General features: G+C 39.2%; 1 long non-coding RNA gene across 2 annotated transcripts in view; it reads right to left on the bottom strand.

Moving 5' to 3' along the window:
• Window positions 1–22,218, bottom strand: part of LOC134519389 (uncharacterized) — a 78,572-nt gene that overhangs the window by 12,516 nt on the left and 43,838 nt on the right. For both annotated transcript variants that reach the window (XR_010072205.1, XR_010072206.1), the window contains exons 2-3: window positions 13,607–13,746; window positions 11,230–11,312 (exon numbers count right to left, since the gene is read on the bottom strand). This is a non-coding gene — a long non-coding RNA (uncharacterized LOC134519389). The remainder of the gene's footprint in view (window positions 1–11,229; window positions 11,313–13,606; window positions 13,747–22,218) is intronic.

Genomic DNA, 22,218 nt, shown 5'->3' with positions numbered 1-22,218 from the left:
GTTAAAATAAAGGTGATATTTGGGTCATCCTGTCCCAGAAACATTTTTCTTACCACTGCTGATTTAAAGCATTTTTGGCATTCCACTTCCTTTTTTTCTGTTTTTGTTGGGAGTCATTTGCCTGGGAAAGATTTCTTGAGGCTTGACTGCTGGGCGTTGTGAATGACTTCTTTTTCCTATCAGGGAAATAAAGGAATGGGACAATATGATTCCACATCATCTCAGTTTTGTGGGACCAGGGCTTGGAAGTGCAATATTCAGGTGACCTTCCATAACAGGTCAGGAAATAGCAATGTGCTCTTTCACTCTCTCAAGTGCCTAGGAAATTAAATAGTCTCTCTAACTTTGTGTAAGATACTAAGATATCTTTGGCAGTTATCATGAATTAAAATATAGTCCCCATGCGTACTTTCTGACTTTGGCCTTTTTTCTTTGGGATTTGACATGTTGGACCACGAATCAGACTGAGTCTAAGGCATAACTTGAGGTTGTTTTACTTCAGCCCTCATGCCCTCCCGGAGAAATGTTTAACATGCTTCAATGCAAAGACTATTTTATTTCTGGATCTGAAGGTCTCTCCTGCAGCATTCTGGAAAAGAAATCTCTGAAGTGCTTCCCTGTCTTCAAGGTATATCCAACAAGAACCAAAACAAAGTACTGAAGTACCCGAGGAAGCAGCAATTTTTTATATTTGTCTGTCTGCTGAGTTGAATCTCCTTCTTAGCAGCAGACAAAGTCAAAGGTTGGAGGACCTGTGTACATTTTAAAAGGTGTGGAAAATGCCCGTGATGTCACTGCATGAGTGGGATGCATTTTTCTGAGATAACATGCTGTGGGTCGTGCCGCACTGTTATTCTCTCATAGATGTATGTTCTCCTCTTTGCGATACACTCTGTAATATCCTGTCCTGTCCTTTGTCACTCTGATTATCACGTAGGCCAGTAGAGGCAGGTGGGAGGCTGAGTGTATAGTTAGATAATAACAAAATGTTCTTTCTAATTTTTCTGTGTGTCCAGTCTTTCTCTGGACAGAAATATGGTGATGAATTAAGGGTTTGGTTTTTGTTTGGATTTTTTTTTCCTTTTCTTGTCTGTTTTGCACTTTTAGCTATATACTTTTATAAAGAAGCATAGCCAGAGATGGACCTGAAACCCTTTCTCTTTTTCCCAGGTCCAACAATCCTGAATTTTGTGCATGTTTAAAATAAAGTCTGTATGTAAGGATGATAAATAATCCCTATTTTTACAAAAAACGCAAATAAAAAGAAGCCTTAAGCTGGAACTGTGCACACCACTGATGTTGGAAAGGATGGAGTTGGGGGTGAGCAAAGCTGCCGTATACTATCTGAGGGCCTTGATCCTGTGCTGAAATCCATCAGATTGCACCTTGAAATCCAGATTCATATACCGTGGCTTGCATTTATCTTATGCTTTGTGCGAGTAGAAGTTTTAAAGAACAGAAAGATAGCACCTGGCTATTTAGACCACAAATTTCTTCAGTTTCCTGTCTATTATTAAACTGAGCACTGACAGGGATCTTGTTAGATGCAAAGAAATGCTACATTTTACAATTCAATCCTGAAAGAAGCTGAACACAAGCAGACTGTGTGTTCTTCATGTCAATAGCTATACAGGTTTGCGTAGCTCCCCTCACCTTATGGCAGGTTAACAGCAGCTTCACAGTGTCTTAGTACTGGCAGCAAAATGAGATTGATGTTAGATTGTCTTTCCTCTTTTATTTATTTATTTTTTTAATTTAGTGACCTTAAAATTCCTTCAGAATAACAGTTACTTTGGTTTAAACTGTGAAAGGTTAATGCATTATCAGCTCATTCTACTGCTTATGCTAAGCGTTTCAGTTTTAATTATCTCCTGCTTCTTACAAGATTAACCACAAATGAATGAATAGAAATGCCAAAGCGGAGTGGATAACTGTGTTAATCAGCTGACTTTTTTGTTTTTTCTGCTTCACAATTTTTATTCATCCTAAGAGAGGACAAAAAATCATACAGATGCAAACGTTTAAGGCACGAGGCTAGTCTGCAATCTGGACACTCATTCAGCTGCTTGCTTTGAAACACACTGCTTGAATGACCTTAGGCTCTTGTAAAATGAAGATGATAGCACTCTGTAGCTCACAGAATATTGTGAAAATGAATACATTCAATTTTTTGAGATGCTTCAAATAGATGGGGATTAGATGGGCAATGAAGGTAAACCGTCAGGTGAATTTATATCTTGTTTTCTAAGGAGGAAACAAACTCTTTAAGAGCACTGAGGGGATTACCTAATAAATCAGTAAACCTCTGTTTCACAGTTTCATGTAAAGAAACTGGGATCAGAAATTCCATCAAAAGATGACAGGTTTAAGTTTTCAAACCTGTGGAAAAATATACCTTTTTTCTTTCCCTTGTCCCTATAAAATGTGAAAGATGACTTTATCACAATGTAAAAAAAAGTACATCAAGATTCAGAAGGAGCTTAATGCAATTTCAGTTTTCTCCAATAAGTTTTTCTGTAACACCACAGGTAATTTAAAATGTATTTGGACTTGTGTCCTGATAAAATAAACTTGTGCGTATTAGAAGGTAAACCCTGGGTCAGATGAATGTGCAGAATGGAATACAAAAGTCAGTTTATTTGTCCCTTCACGTACTGAACAGCAAAGTTTGGAGTATCAGAGGAGATTAATGAACCGCAGATTACATAAAAATGAGAGCTCAATGCAGAAGCATAAAACAAATGACACAATATACTGAAGAATCACGATTTGTTTTAGAGACAATTTCATTTGAGGAGTTCTGCTAGTACTTGTAATTGATTAAGTACGGCCTCAGCATATTTGTCAGGAGGAAAAAATAATAAGCTTGTTTTCATGGTATCTAGGTGAACAAGGTCAAACCAAAGCATGAAATTAGATAGTACCAATCCTACTGTAAATATGAGAACACTTTAGAGGCTAGTTAAAATATTATAATGACTTTTCCAAACGCTCCCCTCCTATGAGAGGTTTGACTGATATTTCTCTGCTATCTTTAAGGGTATGTGTTATCCACAATAAAACCTTGAAATTGTCCATAATAAAACCAAGATGTTGTAGTTTTAAGCATAATCAATATTTATTATTTAAGTAATCAAACCTAGCTTCTCTTCCTTGGAAGGGAGAAATGCTGTCTATTTCAAACCCTTCGAATTCCTTACTAAACAATGCTGCTGATGATACTGTTGCAGGATGTGCCTACTGCTATTAACAAACAAAATAAGAAAGGGCGTGGTCTTCCCTAAAATTTGCTGTTGAGTACTGCTGACGATGAGGATGGCAGCTGAACGACAGGAACTGCAAAGCGTGGCAAGGCGCAGCTCTCCCCTTCATTACCAGCGTGCTGGCTCTGGTGATAGCTCACTCCAGAAGTGCTTCAGGTGAAGGTCCAGTGCTTTATTCTGTAATATGGCTAATGTTAGCCTATAATAGGTCATAGTGAGAAGACTGACTTTTTTGATCATGGCAATTAGTTTATTCTCCAAAGCATTAAGATGAGTAGTTACCGAAATTGCTGTTTCTGCTCTGGCAATTGCAGATGCTGTTCTTTGCACGTTGTAGCCTTTTAAAAATCTAAGTCATTTGCCTCAAGTGTTTTCTATTTTCTGTTTGTTACCTTGTGTTTTTATAAAGTGCCCTCTTGTCCTTCAAAACAGGAAGGCTCGGTTGGCCCTCTCTGTTCTCTTCATTCTGTTGTATAACTGGCTCGTGTCTTTTTTGTGCTTTCTTTTCCCAACCTGAGTAATTAATCTTTTTTATCTTGTTTTAAATGGGAAAACATGCCCCCTTCATTTCTGTTCATCTTCCCACACTCTCATTTTGCTTTTGTTTTGTTTTTAGCTTGGTTTCCTAAGGCTTGTATGTGCACTCTCTTTCTCTGTAGATGCGTATATACCCTTATATGTCAATTTATAACGGCATTCATTTCACTGACCAATTTTATCTCAATGTGTCAGGGGACAGAGGTCTCAAAGACAATTAGTTTCCTATAAATAACTTTTAACCAAATGGTTAAGAAAAGGTAGCAATGTGACCTCACTTTATCAGACATTAGAGAATTCACACCTGACGGGGCTTGAGATTGCTCCTGGGGAAAGTGTCATTCAGAGGAGCTCGGATGCCCACCTGCAGACAGTCACCAGGACCTCATGGAAGTACCTGTTTTTAATGACGGGCTTAACTGAGAAAGAATGAGGAGCAGCCAGTGTATAGTGGAAAAATACTTGTATTTTCGCTCTTCTTCACCTTAAACAGCTTTTGAAGTTTTGACTTTTAGCTCTCTGCTGTGCAGTAAGGGGTCAAATCCACCTATCATCCAGTTCCTTGTGAATTCCTTTAACAAGACGACCCAGCTGTAGCAGCCCCACATGGCCAACCTCCTTGCCTCTAGCAGAAAGTGAGACCAGTGCAGCTCTCAGGGGCACTGGATACCTCTGGAACCCAGCCAGTAATGGTGACAGCTGTGAGCAATTCACAGCTGCACTTTGTCACTGTGCCTGCTCCTCAGTTTGCTCCTTGGTAGTGCCAGAATCAGGAACCTGGCAGTCATATAAAAACAGACTAGCAGTCATATAAAACCTGGTGGCTGCGATGGGGACAGTGTCAGTGCAGCAGAAGTGCTGTGTTATGAAATCAGTGCACGTCTGATGTCTAAGTGTAAGTCTAAGTGTAAGCCAAACAAAAAATAGGAGGTCGAAGAGGATGATAATGCTCGCTGTGTTGTCTGTATGCATCCTTAAGGAATATTTTGCACTTATTTTTTATTTTTTATACCTTTTGTCTTTTGTTCTTGCTACTACGAAATTTCAGCTTAGGCAATATACTTGATTATTCCTGGTACTGCTACATGCTTCTTTGTGTTAACCTTCGAGAAGAGATGACTCTAGTAAAAAATAATGCAAAGACAGGGCTTGTGAAACTGAATAAGCCTTACCCATGTGAGCAGTCTCAGCGAAGACAATTTTTCTAACAGTGACTATTCAAGTACTTTTTGCTTTGTATCAATTATCTTGTTTGCTTACTTTTTTTTCATACAAAACCTGTTCTAACTGCATGTGCTGTTTGACAAGTAACTTGATGCTTATTGAGAAAGGCTAATCCCCACAATATAAGCTGATCGTAGCAAAGAAGATGCTATTTTTCTATAATTGGAAAAAAAAAGGTTGCCTACTTCTACTTGAAACACACTAACTGCTTTCACCTCTTCAGTCACTAATACTCATAAGGCAACGTTATCAGTTACTAAGGTAACGTGGATGAGGAAATATATTTACTTATCTTCCAAGGCCAGTAGGTTTTATCATAGTTAGGAGAAAATGTTCCATTAACCAAAAATTTGTGCTGTATGTAACAGAAAACAATCTGAATTGTTTTGAATGTTTATTATTAATTATACATGACAATACAGCTTTTATTCTAATGACATCGGCGGTGATGAGGACTTGTAGCAGTGGGTGTATTTAAAACTATTCCACCCATTTGTATATATTTATCATCGATTTTTCTTTAACATTAAATGGCTTTTAAAAACACATTATTCTGGTGTGCATTCAATTCCTTTTGTGCAAAATTTGCCAGACAGGGCCCCTCCTCAAATGCCTAGGGAGGTTTCGGACTGGTCTGGCAGCCCCTGCAAATGGGAAGGGTAGAGCTGTCAGCCACGGCACCAGTTTACCCTTTGTGCAGATGATTTGCTATCTGCAGGGGCCCCGCTGGGTTCCCAAAGAAGTCAGTCTTACCAGCCTGCTTAAGCAGGTGAGAGTGGCCGTGCTAGGAAAAAGAAGACAGGTTTGACTTCTCTAGCAGTAAAATTGAGACAATTTTCAACATTATTTTTTTTATTTTGACAGCTCCAATAAATGTCTTGCCTTCCTCACAGAGATGCTTCTGGAGCAGCATTCCCTTGAAAAACCATTAGAATGACTATACCCATCAGGGTACTGTGTAAATCTTCCCAAGCAAGTAACATTCGTAGAAATAAATATAATATAATCATGTCAACATCTTTAAAGGGCTCAACAAATCAAAGGCATTTTCTTTGGAAAATAACATTAGGGTCATAGGGTCATTCAAGCAATATTTTCACAATCAGGGAAATTTGAATGTATGCTTTTTTTCTGTACCTCAAACAATTTAAGTGATTTTGCCTTTTCTCCACAGAATTTAGAAGAGAGTCGCATATAAAAACCATCATAGAGCAACAGATTTCTTTGGACCTGTTTCCATAACATGTTTTCATTTAATGTAGTTTTGTAGAGACAAATTCCCTGCTGCTAAAAAAGTCATAGCTCTCCTAAAGCCAGTGCTTCTGCAGTTGACTCCTGTTGAGGAAATGCATAAGATTCTGCGCATCTTCCACACACAGGTAGTAGCTACCTATATGGAGTCCAAAAGGCATGCAGTCCTGACGCTTTCCTCTGAACAGGAAAACCGTTTGTCTGAAGCCTGTCTAAATGAATCAGACAAATTCAGATCTATTAGGAAGAGCTTATATTTCAAAATGTGGCCATGTGCTTTTTTTGAAATGTATGAATTCAGCATAATTTTATGTTGTAATGATTTAATTATTTCTATTCCAGAATTTTTTCTTCAAAAATAAAAAAAAAATGTTTTAAAAGTTGCTGTAACAGAAAGACGGTCCCTTTCCAGAGACTCAGTGGTAATGCTCATCTGGTCACTGGGTCAACTTTTCTTCTGGCAAGTTAGAAGTTTTTGCATTAGTCAAAGATCTAGGGAAGTAGAGCAGGGAAGAACAGCGGAGTGGTGATACTGTTCAGAATGTCAATGACTGAGCAACAATGTGGGTGGATCATCTGGCAGAAATTCCAGTAAGGCTGCAGCTGGCCTGCCGAGCGGGCTGGGAATGTGAGCCTCCTGCCCCCAGAACAAGGTCTAGGCCTACCAGCAGCAACATGGCTCCAAGAAGAACATCTGCAAGACTCTTGTATTGCCAGGGGGAAGCTGTCCAAGTCACTAGAGAAGCCACAGAAGGAACAAGGTGAAATACCTAGAAATGGGAAGTCTTGATCCAATGGCTAGAAAGACCATTTAGGAATCTGTTGTCACTAGAAAATGTTGCTGTTTTATGAGAGGAGGCAAAGTCTGGGATGCTCCATGGACCAACGCTCAGATGTTGTGCTTAGAAGTGCCTGAAAACCACTGTTGGTGTTAGCTGTGCTTGCTTACCTGAGTATGTGATTTTTCCCTCTGACGTTCAGAATTTGACAGTGTTGGGAGTATTATGGACAGCGTGTGTTGTGGATCACACCCAGCCAGGGGGCTGTAAATGCAGACGGATGCATTTGGGCATTGGTCACAGTAAATGGGTATTCAAACTGAAGGAGGGTAGATTTAGATTGGATATTAGGAAGAAACTCTTTACTGTGAGGGTGGTGAGACACTGGAACAGGTTGCCCAGAGAAGCTGTGGATGCCCCATCCCTGGAGGTGTTCAAGGCCAGGTTGGATGAGGCTTTGAGCAGCCTGGTCTAGTGGGAGGTGTCCCAGCCCATGGCAGGGGGATTGGAACTAGATGGTCTTTAACGTCCCTTCCAACCCGAACCATTCTATGATCCTATGATTCCTTATTTGATATTCATATGACCTATATTTTTAAAAGGATGAAAAGAAACACAGGTGATTCACAGAGCCACACAAAGATTTCCTCTCGGGGCTTCCTGTGAGCACAGTGACAGGAGCCTGCGTCCTGGAGCACTTTTTGGGGGAAGAGTCACAGTCCTCAATTAATTGTGAAATGTTCATAGCAGTCAGCCCTCCACCGCCCACCTTGTATGGTTCCAGGTGTGTCATGGGTGGCTCCTGAGGTGGAAGGGTAAATCTGAGATTTGGTATTACCCATTCTGCTTCTGACACTTGAACTGGCTTAATATCACTGCCTACAGTGGATTGCAATCGTGCACGCCCAGCCTCAGGCACTGAGTTCAGGCCGCTTTTCCTGAGGGGATAGAAGTATCTTTCACCATGAAGAAGCCTGACACCTAGACTGTTCACACCCATGATTCTGCTAGAGAAGGCCTGCAGGAGGGTGTCACAGCGTACCGAATGCTCTCTGTTCTCCAGGAATAGCTAGTGTGAACCAAACAGCTCTGGTGTCCTACATGCTGTGCCAGTGAATATGATCTTCCTGCCTGTCCTCAGGAACCGCTTAGGGGGACGGTTGTGCTACATGAAGTACTAAGCACAAAACTTACTTGTGTCCAGATTTTGCACTTCAAGCAGTACCTTCATGAACTAAAAATCCCCGTGTTTTCTCTGGAGAACCTGAGGTCATCCAGAAATGATTTCCACTCTTACTGCTTTTGTGACCACAGTTACATCTAAGTTTTGACTTCTAGTCCATGTATTATTATTTTAATGTAGAATTTATTGAAATTCAGCTGTGGTTACACCCAAAGGGATACTATTTTTTTTTTCTGTCTACCTTTCACACGTGTTGCCAAAGGGAAATTAAGAGTGCTCAGTATAGGGAGCACAGACAGAAAATCTATGGCACATGTGTAAGAGCTTACTCTAGGAGACTACAGTGGTTCGTTTTAGCTTCTGTGAACATATGAAGCTATTACTTACCGTTGTAGTACTTGGTAAGACATCCTTATATTTTCTCTCATTAGCTGTTTTTCAATAAATATCAATGGTCTCATGATGGATGTTACCTTCCCTCCCCTCCGAAGAATTAACCATTAGATTTCAGTACAAAAGTCAGGGAAGAGAAAAAGCATACTGTTATGGCTATATTAAAATACTTTTACAGCTGTTTACTTGAGAAGATTTATTGTTTGGGTCTTAGAACAGTCACTTTAAACAGGGCTGGAGGGCAGCTCTGCTGCCGAGGCTCTGCCTATCATGTATAGCATTCCCCAATCTGGGTAAGTTTAAACAAAAAAGAAATCACATGTGTATGTGTTTCAAAGACGTGTTAGCCACATTGACTTTGTTAGAGATTATCAGAGTCTAAAATTTTTATTTTTTTTTAGTTTTCTTTGCACATGGGACACTCTGCTGCTCAGAGATTAGAGCACAGGCCTTCCTGATAGTGGTTGCCTCTGGCTGCAAGCATCCTTCTGCTCTGGATAACAGAACTGGGAAGAGGGTGTATGTCTCCATTATGTACTCATCCTTCCCCCTGGCAGGACTTGAGCAACAGGGAGGAAAAGAAAGAAGACGTTCCTCATTTTGCGATGTTCGACTTCAACTTATACAAAGATGCAAGCAAAAGATAACATTTAAAGTAAGAAACACTGGAAAGGCTTAAAGTTATGAGAAGGTAAGCTATCACCATTCCTTCTTTTTGTTTTTGTCTTTTACCGGAAAGCAGTAGCAAAGTGCTTCTTGGTTGGTGATATTGCTCATCAATCGCTATTGAAAGTCTGATCAGGTGGTGAAGATACCCTTCAGCCTGCAAGAAGGATTACAGTGACAATGACTGCTTTTGGGACACAAAGTAAAATTAACTTCTAGGTTATCCCCGTCAAGGACCATTAAGTCCTGAACTATGAGGGACACTGTGAACAAGTCATATTTTAACCTCCCGTGAGCACAAAAGCAGCAGGTTCTTCTCCTCCCCCCAACAAATCTGACCTTCGCTGATATTTATGGGAAAATGAAAAAATAAAAGAAGGCTGTAGCCCTGCCAAACTCTGATGATGTGACTCATTTTAATTACTGGTATTTGGGAATTAAATGGCCTGAGTTTCATTCGGTAGTTTGTTTCAGGAAGAATGATTTAAGCAAGCTCCAGAGTTGCAGCACCTTTTACAGCAGGTGTGAAGCAAGGCATTCATTTTTCTTTTAGCAGTGTCCTTGTAAGCATAATAACAATTAGGAAGCTAGGTCTTCATATCAGAATCTCCTGTGTGCTCTGACATTACCTTCTTGGGCTGTTTCATCACTTCTCATTTTCTCAACAAGTTTATCAAGTACCAGTTTCAGTAAAATGACATTGAACAACATTAGACGCACATGATTTCTCTAAAGGCAAAACATGTAAGAGACATAGACAGCTAGAACACATGCACTGTTAATGTAAGCTTTTTAATTAACTGAACTTCTTTCCCTTTGAATGCTTTCCCTTTATCAGCTTCGTTAAACCAGAATATCCACTACACCAAAATAGCAATTCTTCATTCTATGTATAGAAGAGCTGAGGAAACAAGAGTTGCCTTATGAGAGCAGTGGTGGGTTTCTTGCTATTGTTATTGCTTTTTTTTACATAGTTTTCTTCAAACATATGGAAAAAGAGAAAGAAAGGAACAGAGGAATATATAGTAGCAATAGTAACACAACCAACTAATTCTTACAGAAGTCACAATACATTTGTTCTTTTTAAAGCTAATCTGCCTATATTTTAAGAGTGACTTTTCATACATCTAGCCTGTCATTAAAATAGCACAAATCAGCTTCAAAAGATACATGAGTTTGCAGTGCTATCTCAAAGAGAGATGATGGACTCTCTTGGAGAGAATTTTCCAGTAGTTTTTACTGTTTCTTACAATTCTTTTGCAGAAATATAAATTCACACTTTCAAGAATATAAGAAAATGAGGCACAGCTTTCAGATTTAGGGTGGGGAGGAGGGTGTTAAATGTTAATTAGCTTGCGATTCTTATGTTTATTAAGGATGCTGGAATTATTTTGAATATTTTAAATACATTTAGACTATAATTTACACTGATGTTTTCAAATATGATGGTAATGATTTCTACTATTTTTATTACTGAGGAAATTGCACCAATTCAGATTGTTAAACACATCTTGTTGTCAGCTTTTGAAACTGTATTCTGTACATCATCCAACAACAGTAGGGGATAATCAAGGTATTTCTAATTGTTTGTTTTGTAAACTATGCTTTCAAAATGATAGGAGAAGTGAAATGTGTACTTTTTATTAAAAGTCATGCTTTCCTCATTGCATATCAGACTGAAGGACAAGACCAAAGGACTGAAGCACATTTTTAGACTGTTCACTAAAAAAGCTTCTTAAAAAGAAACAAACAACAAATCAGATTTATGAATACAAACAATGAAGAAATAATAAGAATCTTTAGATATGAGGCAGAAGTGAATGTGTATGTCTGATGTGTGTTGTTATTTCATTTTAGGAATCTGCTAATGTGAAAAGAACAGCATATATCGCAACAACAAAGGATATATATTTTGATATGACTCTGTACATACAGGTTTTGCAAAATAAACTCATTTCCTCATTTTCCTGCATCCTCATTTCCATGAGAACAGGAGGTGAAAAAATGTCATACAACCTAAAAAACAGGGAAAGAATTACAAATGGGCTTTGTAAAGAGAGGTAATGAAATAATTTCAGGGAGACATCATTGTAATATATTAGTCTGTATGTTCCTAAGCTTACGCCTGAAGACTAATTAGGAATTATTTATGAAATGAAAGATTTTATGGAAAATCAAACACATTTTACTGACAATACATAATTATCTCATTATAAAGAAGGACCTTTCATCCTCAGTTCCATACAGATTAAAACTTATTTTCTTTAAATGTTCTTCAATACTCTTGCACCATTTCAAGTTTAATTCTAAAGAAGAGTTTATGAGGGTCATGCTGGCTAAGTAGAAGCCGTGGAATAGTACACATTGCACATGAGTCCAGCAAACTGCAGAATCCTCAAGCATCTCCCTTCAAAATAATTTTTGTTCACAAGTTTTAAAAATATTTTAAGCAATATATTGCCAATAGTGGCTGGCTGAGATACGTACTCCCTTCCCTGGCATTTCTTCATAGTAAGGTCTGAGGAACTGGAGTTGTACTTTTGAGCAACAGCAGCTCAAGACAGGATTTGAAATGGAAATACATGGCTAACAGTTTCTAACAGAGCAAAGATCTCTACTTCTCTGTAGAATGGTTATTTGCACTGTTATCACTATATTCACATTTCCATTCCTGCATTTTTGGAGGGCTGATATTTTCCTGGTGTACAGTACGAATTTTTGGGAAGGTTAGCAGATAAGCACAGAGGAATACACCAACAAAATGAGGTGAGTCTGTTATATGGTAGACCTTATGTTGGGTTGATGGCTCTCGAGTCTCAGCGAGCACCTGGTCTGCTCCCCATCACTACTGGGCTTTGGAAAAAAAACCCCAGAGGGCATTATTTGATAATCCCTTGGGATGGAAACTGATTAAGTAGGAGCATAATTTCCTTTATACAAAGGATAGCTTAATCATAGTTCTGGTGACTCTACTTTGACAGCTACATCCTCCATTGATTCGTATTTTACTTGTATTCTTTGGCAGAAAGAATTTGATAATCAGTTTTGAGTTGAGTCTATAGTTCGGAAAAAGAGTACTGAGCTAGGTCTGATGACTTTGTTCAGCTAGAGATTCATTAGTGTCAGGGGTCTTGTGATGCACACACCTGTCCTCTAAAGCTGTAACTCTGCTCTCAAATTGAATAACTGCATAATTCATTAAAAGCCACTAATACAAGTATCAATGGAGATTATTTCTCCTTTGGTGACATATGAATTAAGGTATTCTATTAAAAATCATGCCACCGTGTTTCCTAGCACTGGGAATGTCAAAAGACTGATAAATTTCGCTTTTTCCACATTTTCTGTTGACTTTTGAAAAATACCTAATTCAGTTCTTGCAATGCAAACTGCATCAGGAAGAAAAGGTAGGGAAGAGGACCAGCCTGTGTTTATTGACATAGTGCTGTGATGAGATATAGCCTGTCAATCTTAGGTGCATACTTATATGGCCATTCTGATGACATGCACATGAAAAGAATGATTTTTCACATGAGGTAATCACCTTGAATTATTCAAAGTGCAGGTTCTTCCTTCCATATCTATCATATATTACTGCTGGGTCAGATAAGTCAGTGTTAGATGGTGGTGACATATTTCAGTCCAAAGTGGGCTTTTAAAGATGAATTATAAACCCCTAAAAATAAAATAGGAGTTTATCATGGGACCTTCAACTACAGAAGCACTAGTAAGCATAATTAATACTGAGCTCAAGAATGGGCAATCTGCTGCAGTCCTCCACTGGAGAAGGAACGTTACGTGAATTAGAATGCCTCATGTAATGAAGAGAAAGAGATCTATTATTACTATAAACTCTTTCTGGTTCCATTATCTTCACCTCCAAATCTGTACCAACTACCACAGTGGTATCTATGGAAGGAATATGATAATTGCCTCAGGAATTCTGAAATAAGTACAATCTGTGCTAAAGCTACAATATGTAGTGAGATACCAGCCTTTAGTTAACGTTCAAAAAAGATACAAGCACCAGAAATTAATGAAAGGTTAACATCAAGGATGAAACTGGGATAATTCTACCTGTGGTATAGCTTTATGGAGGGATAAAATTGGACTGGCCTTGCCACTCAAGCTACAAGGACTCTGATTAGACAAGCTGAGAGCAGGTAACAGGAGAAGTGCTCTTAAGATCAGGCTGAATCATAGCTCTTTGGAAAAAGCACTTTTAACAATGAAGAACTCTGTACAGCAGGATTTATAAAAGAGAAGCATCTTTTGTTTGGCAACATTGAAACACTGAATGTCAAACCTACCTTGAGCCTCATCCATGGATTCCTGAATAGTGGATTCCAGTCATACTTGACCCATCAAAACACAGCTCTCAGTTTTTCACACACCTTGCATTATTCTTGTATTCGTATCTATAGTTCTATGTGCACCATCACATATATTTCTAAATAAAGAGAAGCACAGATAAAGTTTACTGACTATTGTATTTAAGCCAACTGTAGATCTTTATTACCGTTCACAAATATCAGCACAGGCTATCTGAAATATCTGGCTAAAATGTGGGTAATTTTTCTTTGGAAAACAGCATGCGCAAAATAAGAAATATATATTTTTTAACACGGCTACACCTGTTTCCTCTTTTCTTCTAAGTTGCCTCTAAAAATTAAGCACAGGGAGAAGGAAAAGTGAATCTTACTATTTGGAAAAAAATGATAATACAAAAAATGTTTTCATTCTTTTTTAAAAAGATCCCCACCAGCCTCTTCTTGCCTCTTCTGTAATCTCCGCTTTACGTGGAGCATGTGATCTAGCTGTCCCTCACTTCCATGTATTTTTTATTTTAAGTTGTTGCGTGAAAGGGGCCAAGCAGTTTTGGCAGAAGATAAACCCCCTTGCATTCTAACACTCCTCACTGAGGTGGGAGGCCAGGTGCGGCTGGGTTTAAATTCTGAGTGATGCCCAATTGACCACTATCAGTCCAATTGCGTTTAATATGTATTAAATTATTACGATTTGGATACACTAATAGTGGAATGCACCTTCAGTCTAGTCGTGCTCCTGAACTAGCACGGCCTCTCTTGAGTCTTTGGTTGCGTTCAGTGAGAAACTAGCTACTTAAACAGTGCAGTTTATTTAAACAACAGATATACAGGTTCTTAGGTTTGCCGGTGATAAATACACTGTCTGCAAAGCACGTGCAAATAAAGATATTGTTAAGTATACAAAACACGCAACAAAGTTATAAACAGTACAGCCTGGCTATAAATGTAGGAAAGAGATTCTCTAGAGAGATTTCTAAGTTTCCCGAGGAAGGTGTCCAAAGGCGTCCCTATGGGGGGGAAGAGAGACTCAGCCCATCGGCTGATCTTGGAAGTCAGTGATGGAGTTCTTTGCGATGGTGTCTTCCCTGGGTATCCCCCCTCTCTCGGGCTATTTTTATACTATTTGTTCAAGGTGGAGTTTGAGTGACTTTAGTCATACATACTTTTATTATGATTGGTGTAAAACTCTCTCGCTTCACAATTAAAGGTACAGTTTACGAGAAATTCAGGGCGCAGACTCAAGAAGGAGTGGTCACACCTTGAAGGCGGGTAGCCTTCGGGATGGAGGTGTGTTTTGGTATTATAATGACATTATAATGAGCAAAGTTTGCACAAAGGACAGCATTTCATCAAAATTTGACAAAATGTTGGCTCTGAGTATTGAGCAGGCAGCTAATTGGCAGCTTATCTGTTTCATGGTATCATCCCATTCCCATATCTGCCATACATCATAAGGTAAAGCTGCGGAATAATTGCATCCCGTCCCGCACCTCATGTAGCTTCACAAGCATCCTTATCGGGGAAACACAGGTGTTGTATTCTTCATGCCAGCTGTGGCTGTTTTCTACCTCAGAAGCCTCTTGATTTTATACTTTTCCTTAATGTGTGAACAATGCTGTACTTTTGTATTTTTAGCCAACTTAACTTAGTAATTACTCCACATAAGTGTCCTTCATTCTTTTTTTTTTTTTCCTCATTTATACTTTCCTTGGCCACAAAGCACCAGGATTGTCTCCACTGCACCATATGAAATATATAGCTTGTTTTGTGTTTTTTTTGCTGCAGTTGATAGCTATAAGTACTAACTTTTTAAGTACAACTTGTTTTGCTATACTCTTGTAGTAGGGAAGATGCAAGGTTTACAGGAGAGAGATATCTTTTACTAGGAAAGCTGGAAAAAGTGTATGTATTTTCAAAAATAAAATTCTCAAATGTAACCTAATCGCAGAAAATTTCCTTAGATCATTACAGCTGCAGCAACATTACAACTGCAAAATTGCAAACATGGAAGTACAAGAATATGCATAAAGGACAAAGAATCTGAATCAAGTGTCATATTTCTGAAGGACATATTTTATATTTATGTTATACTTATTTTTCCAGACATCCCAGTCGGTTTTAGTTAAAAAATTTCCTTTAGTACTTATAGTATGCCTTGCTTTTATCCATTGCGTCTGCATCAATTCTACTACTTTTTTTAATATAGCCTTTACTTTAACTGATCTTAATTTCATTGTTCCTCATTTTCTATATTTTATATCTCTTACTATACCAGTAACTTTGTAATGTGTTATAGCTATTTCACCTTTCTAAAGCATCTACATTTTTTTTTCCTCTTTTTTTAAGCCACCCAGCACTTGAATGTATAAAAGCTGAAGCTTGAATTTTGGTACAGTTTAGTACAGTGCCCTTTTATCAGAAAAGCATAACATAGCTATAGGCTTATGCAACTGTATTATTGCTGTAATAATTTCTATTTGTCCACAAAAACACTGAAATCTCTGCAATCCCTGGAAAAGGCTGAATGCCAAAGGGTGATTTTGAACATTTAAACACTTTGAAATGTTTAAAAGCTCCATTTAGCAGTATTGCTCACCTTGCACCTTGGCACCTTGGAGAAGAGGGACTTGGGTCAGAATGATCTTATTTTAGATCTATTATTACCTCCTAAAATGTCTTAAAAGTTCAATTTAAAAAAAAAAAAAACCAACCTCAAGCATTATTATTCTGCTTGTGGTTTATTGTGTTAGGATGCCCTATTGCAGGCCTTAGAAACAAACAAGGAAGAAAAGACAGATGCATGTTTGGTTCTATCTGCCATTTCATGTCAAAGTGAACTAATCCCATGAAAAGCAGTAATTTCTCGTCTCTGCAGATAACATGATCACTGAAATCTCAGCCAGTGCAAAACTTCGGTACTGGCCAGAAATTTCATCTGTCTTTGGAGTTTTAATATCACTGTCACCAAGTCCCTAGAACTGCCACTCTGCAACACCTCTGTTGTTAACATCAGCAGCAAATTGAGTTTGTTCAAAGCCTACTGAAGATATCACACTGAGAGAGGTGCTGCCCCAGGTGCTCCATCACAAGACAGTTCAGCCAAAAACTGTTCTGTTTCCTGAACAGGTTCTATAAATCTCTTCTATTGGACAAAATGTCTTTTTACCTGTTTTTAAGAACTGTTTAAGTCTGTGTTGGACAATAAGAACATTTATTAAATTGCTGCACTGGAAACTTAAAAAATCTCTTCTCCTTGATGAGATACATGAAGCAATTGCTCATACCCCGTTACTGTTGGTCAGACGAGATCTGCAGGAGTGACCCTGTGAACTGCAGTAGCAGCTACACCAGCTCAGTTGCCTCTACGAAACAACAGACATTACTTCTCAGGCCACCACGTCCTTCTCAGAGGCAGTACAAAAATGTAGGGAACAAAAACACTTACAGAATGAAGGAATGCTACCAGAACAGGAATACAATACATGAGAAGACAAGCTCCTAGGATGGGAAGGGGGACTGCCTAAACATGAGACCAGGAAGCACATCCAATTTGGCAGGGATAGGGTAGGGGCTTGAAGTGAATTCTTATGATAGAGGGGAGATAGGGGCTTTTAACCTGGCCGTCTCAGAGGTTGTGGATCTCTGTCCTTGGAGACACAGTTTGTCTTTAAAGACCCAACTGTACAAAGCCCTGAAAAACCTGGTCTGAACTCAGTGTTGAACCTAATTTGAGCAGGAGATTGGACTAGAGGTGTCTCAAGGCTCCTTCCAAAATGAATGTTGCTGTAAGTCAATGACAGCTGTACGCGTGCGGGTCTGCAGTGGGAGTGCTGTAGCAGCAATAGGCCAGGGCAGGCTGGACTGCCTGTGTGGATTAATCTGTTAAAGCAAATGGAGTCCTACCCTTACCACAATTATCCAGATGGTAGTGAGACTGCCTACACAGTTAGAAAGGAGACTGTTGTGGCACAGGAAACTGAGTATTCAACATGTGCTATATGTATGCAAGGCATTTGACCTATAGAAGCAACAGAATACACAATTTTCCACTTAGGAACACACATTTAATATCACCTGGGATCTTGGAGGGGTTCTGCCCTTTGCTTCCTGTCTCTCTGGTGCCTGAGTTTGAGAGATGCTGGACTGACAGACCACCCTCTGCACCTCTGATGCAGCCAATGAACTTATGTATGTTATTACTCTACAGACCCAGCTGTGGACCATTTTCCTATTATCTACTGCTTTTCCCAACATTTTTGTGCCGAAGCTACTGGCGCTCTTTTATTTGATGTCATGTTTATATTTCTTGACACATTTGTCAACTTCTGGCTACTGTTCCATTTTCTCCACCTAACCCATTCTCTCCTCCACCAACCAATGTGTTAGTATTTACGTGAGTTGTATATTTTCCCCCTTCTAAATATTTTTGTTATTTTGAATCAGTTAAAGTTTGTTTAGCTTTCTTTCAAGGATTTCCTCTTTTCCTTTCACCTTTTCTCAGTAATTTTTCAGTCACATCAGACTGACACAAAGCCAGTTACAAGTAAGGGTTACAAATGTAAGAAAGCTGTTTAACTTGCCACCCTTCTGAAAGCATATCACCACCTGTGAGAACATATTGTGGGGACCATATATGGCTGCAATACTGCTTAAATTTTATCGTATTGCAGGTAAGATACTGTAGACCACAGCCTTGACTAGAACATTCATAATGAAATGTGACGGAGGAGATGGAGAACCCTGTCATCCTTGTATTCTATATTACACATTGTCATCCTGTCAAGTCAAATCTAATATAAATGAATCACATTAATCAGAAAATGTGAATTTCTATTTGACAAGCTAAAGGAGCATAACATCTTCAATTAGACCGGCTACCTAAAATTAGCTACTGACACAAGCAAGTATACATGGTCAATTTGCCTGCCTGAAACTGAAAATCGAGTAAGACATATTAGATAATAGATAGCCCCAGAGGGAATGCAAGGCTGTAACTCATCCAACAGGCCATGCTGACGTCACATGAAACCAAAATTAATTCCTCTATACATTCAGTTTGGGGTCATATGTTGGTGCATGATTTATAGTACATATTTTAACCTTAAATGCTTCAGGCTCTGTTCATCAATAATTCAGTTCTTTGGTTAGAAAAGATGCTAGAAGGTGAGCTCCATCTTGCAGGTGTATTCTTAAATCTTGTGCTGCTCTAGGATCCCAACTATGGAAAAATGATAACAGGCTGGATAGGCATTCTATTTATGCAGTTCAGTGCACAGTAGAAACATATTTTCCACAAGTTTATTAGGGTGAAATAAATGGAGAAAAGAGAAATAGGGGGAATACACTGCAGATATACATGAGCAAGGGCATAAGAGGCTTGAATGCAGAAGATAAGGAAGAATGGTTTCTAGATGCACTCACCCCGAAGCCGAGGCTAGAAATTGTGGACAACCTCACAAGGCAGGGTGCTAGCTCATGATCAGATGATTGCCCTGTGGCTGCCAAGTATTCTTCAGACCCCTGTCCTTGGAGAGCTGTGGGTATCTGTTCCCTTTTCAAATGGACAACACAAGACCAGTTCTCGGCACCTCTGTGCTCCACAGGTATCAACGTTTAGACTGTCATTAGCTAATTACTGACTTAGAGGTGTGTAAATCAACTTCTCAAGGCTAAGTTAGCTCTTATTATCAGTGTGGCAGAAAGAAATTAAACATACACTAGACTCTTAGCAAAGATTATCAGATATTTCTAACCTACATTCAGAGGATAGATTAATTGCTTTTCTTACCACTTGCCTGCTGAATCTTCAGAAACTAAATGTGTATAAGGCTAAAAATCTCTAACATTTCCAGGTTGATAATAATTATAGAAATAATAATTACAGAAATAATAAATATAAATTAAAAACCAAATAATAGTCCTGTACTTGCAACATCAACTTGCTTTACACTTATGCAGCCATGACTGAGTCTGATGGACACAGAGAGCTCTGTACCACAGCTAAATAAATATCTGCCCTCTCCCTTTTCCAGTTCTCTTTCTTGTCAGGCTTCTTTTCCCTCTCCTTCATGTATTCCTGGTGGCTCACTGTTTTTCACATATTTCTTCTCTTTCTTTCTGAGAGTAAATTCCTACAAGCTGTGACAATCACTTTGATCCAATATAGGCTACTTCCATTTCCAGTAACAGCTCAAACTCCTTGATTAACCTAAACCTCAGTTAGTCTGGCAGCTTAATCACTGCTAGAGAAATCCACTTCCAATAGAGAAGAATAAGCAGAATAAAGATGTATAGATTTTGAGCCCTTAAGGGACTACAATGATCATGTAGTTTGACCTGCTGCACAATGTAAAACATCACCTACTGATTGCTGCATCAGGTTCCTCACCAAGCTTCAAATCCCTCACTGTAGTCATGTGTTATAGAGTGAAGAGTTTTCTCTCTAGTTAGCTTTTCTAGTATGTCAACAGCTCTTCTCATTGTGTGAATAGCTACTCATCTGCACTTTAAAAGGGAGTTTGATAAATATCAGAACTTGTCCTGTGAATAATACATTAGGAAAAAAGAATGGCCACAGGCAAAGATTAAATACTTTGGGCATAAGGTGGGCAGGCAAAACATTGTTTTCCTTATTGTAATTGGACAAGGAAAACAGATGAATCAAGAGACCGAAGTTCAATACAAGCTGAGACAGTACATGTGTAGATGACCATGCCCTTTCAAATGTCTGTCTGCATCTACCATTTGACAGAAATGCAAGAATTTTGGTCGTGTAACATGGCAGAGGACAACAGGAAGCAACTTCAGACGCCAGAAATAACTCATTAAGCTGCCTCTGTCCACTCCAATACAACGTTGAAGGGAAACTTGGAGAACAGAGTATCAGTCCAGTTGTATGACAGAGGAGTTCTTCTCCATCCTGCAGGCTGCAGGCCAGTTTGAAGAACTGCTTCAGGGTTCAGGCCCATGAATGACTTACAGTAGCCCACCATGAAATTTTCCAGATTAAGTTTATCACGCTTATCCTAGGACATCAGTCTAGGATAGGATGAATGATGACAAAGGTGCCTCTCTCTCTGCACTGAATGGCGCCTAAATTACTTTGATTAAATCTGCCTTTTATTTGAGATGAATTCCACTTCATGCTCACATGAGGTGTGAGCTCATCCCTGTTGTAGTTCTCAATTTAAGTATCAGAGATTTGCCCTGAATAAAGGAAGGGTATCATGCAGTTACATTAACCCAGATGATGAGCAGTAATATAATAGGAAGCTACAATCTGACTGTCAGATCCTTACCAAATGGAGTTCTTACAACCCTTTGAGAAGAATTTGGACTTTTGTCTGCCGTGTCATCTTTTCTTTGAGAGCAGCAGTTCTTTATAGATAACATTTTCTGCCATAATTCGTTTGAGCAGTGTACTAGCAAAACAGATAATGAAGAGCTTCAAAACTGTACTTGTGATCTAAACCCATAAGACCTCTAATAACAATATCATTTATGCTTTTCTTGGCAGGGATATGCAGTATCTTTGGAAAGTTGCAGAAAATCCCACAACTTGGACGCAGCTTGGATCCCATAGTTAAATCATTCAGTGGGGTTCAGGGGAGACTGAAAATCTCACTGGAAAGTTTGCTTTAATATTTAATATTTTTTTCATGTACTTTACTGAGGAAAAAAAGATTAATTAACATTAATTGCACACGTAAAAAGGAGAGCTATCATTTTCCATTTCAGTATCTTTACAGTTTTTAATCAAATCCCTCTAGCATCTTCTGTCAGTTTTGTTTATGGTTTTTAACAAGTTAATTGAAGACAGAAACAAGCTTAAACAATTTTTTTACTCCTTTAGACTTTCTCTTTTGTACTTTCTTCTCTCTGTATCTCTCATAAATATATAATTGTGGGTTGTCGGGACAACCCTCGTTATCAATACAGGCTGGGGGATGATGTGATAGACAGCAGCCCTGTGGAAAAGGACTTGGGGATACCGGTGGATGAAAAGCTGGACATAAGCCAACAATGGCATTTGCAGCCCAGGAGGCCAGTGGCATCCTGGGCTGCATCAAAAGAACCATGACCAGCAGATCCAGAGAGGTGATTCTCTCCCTCTACTCTGCTCTCCTGAGACCCCCGCCCTGGAGTACTGTGTCCAGCTCTGGAGCCCTCAGCACAAGAAGGACGTGTTGGAGCGAGTCCAGAGGATGACCATGAGGATGACCCGAGGGCTGGAGCACCTCTCCTATGAAGACAGGCTGAGAGAGTTGGGGTTGTTCAGCCTGGAGAAGAGAAGGCTCCAGGGAGACCTTATAGCAGCCTTCCAGTACCTGACGGGGGCCTACAGGAAAGCTGGGGATAGGGGCTGTTTGCAAGGGCATGTAGCGATAGGACGAGGGGCAATGGTGTTAAATGAGAGCAGGGTAGGTTTAGATGAGACATTAGGAAGAAGCCCTTTACAATGAGGGTGGTGAAACACTGGAACGGGGTGCCCAGAGAGGTGGTGGAGGCCCCATCCCTGGAGACATTCAAGGCCAGGCTTGATGAGGCTCTGAGCAACCTGATCTAGTTGAAGCTGTCCCTGCTGACTGCAGGGG

This window comes from Chroicocephalus ridibundus, chromosome 1, assembly GCF_963924245.1.
Source record: "Chroicocephalus ridibundus chromosome 1, bChrRid1.1, whole genome shotgun sequence".
NCBI lineage: Eukaryota > Metazoa > Chordata > Aves > Charadriiformes > Laridae > Chroicocephalus > Chroicocephalus ridibundus.
This window is presented reverse-complemented; position numbering and strand designations above follow the sequence as displayed.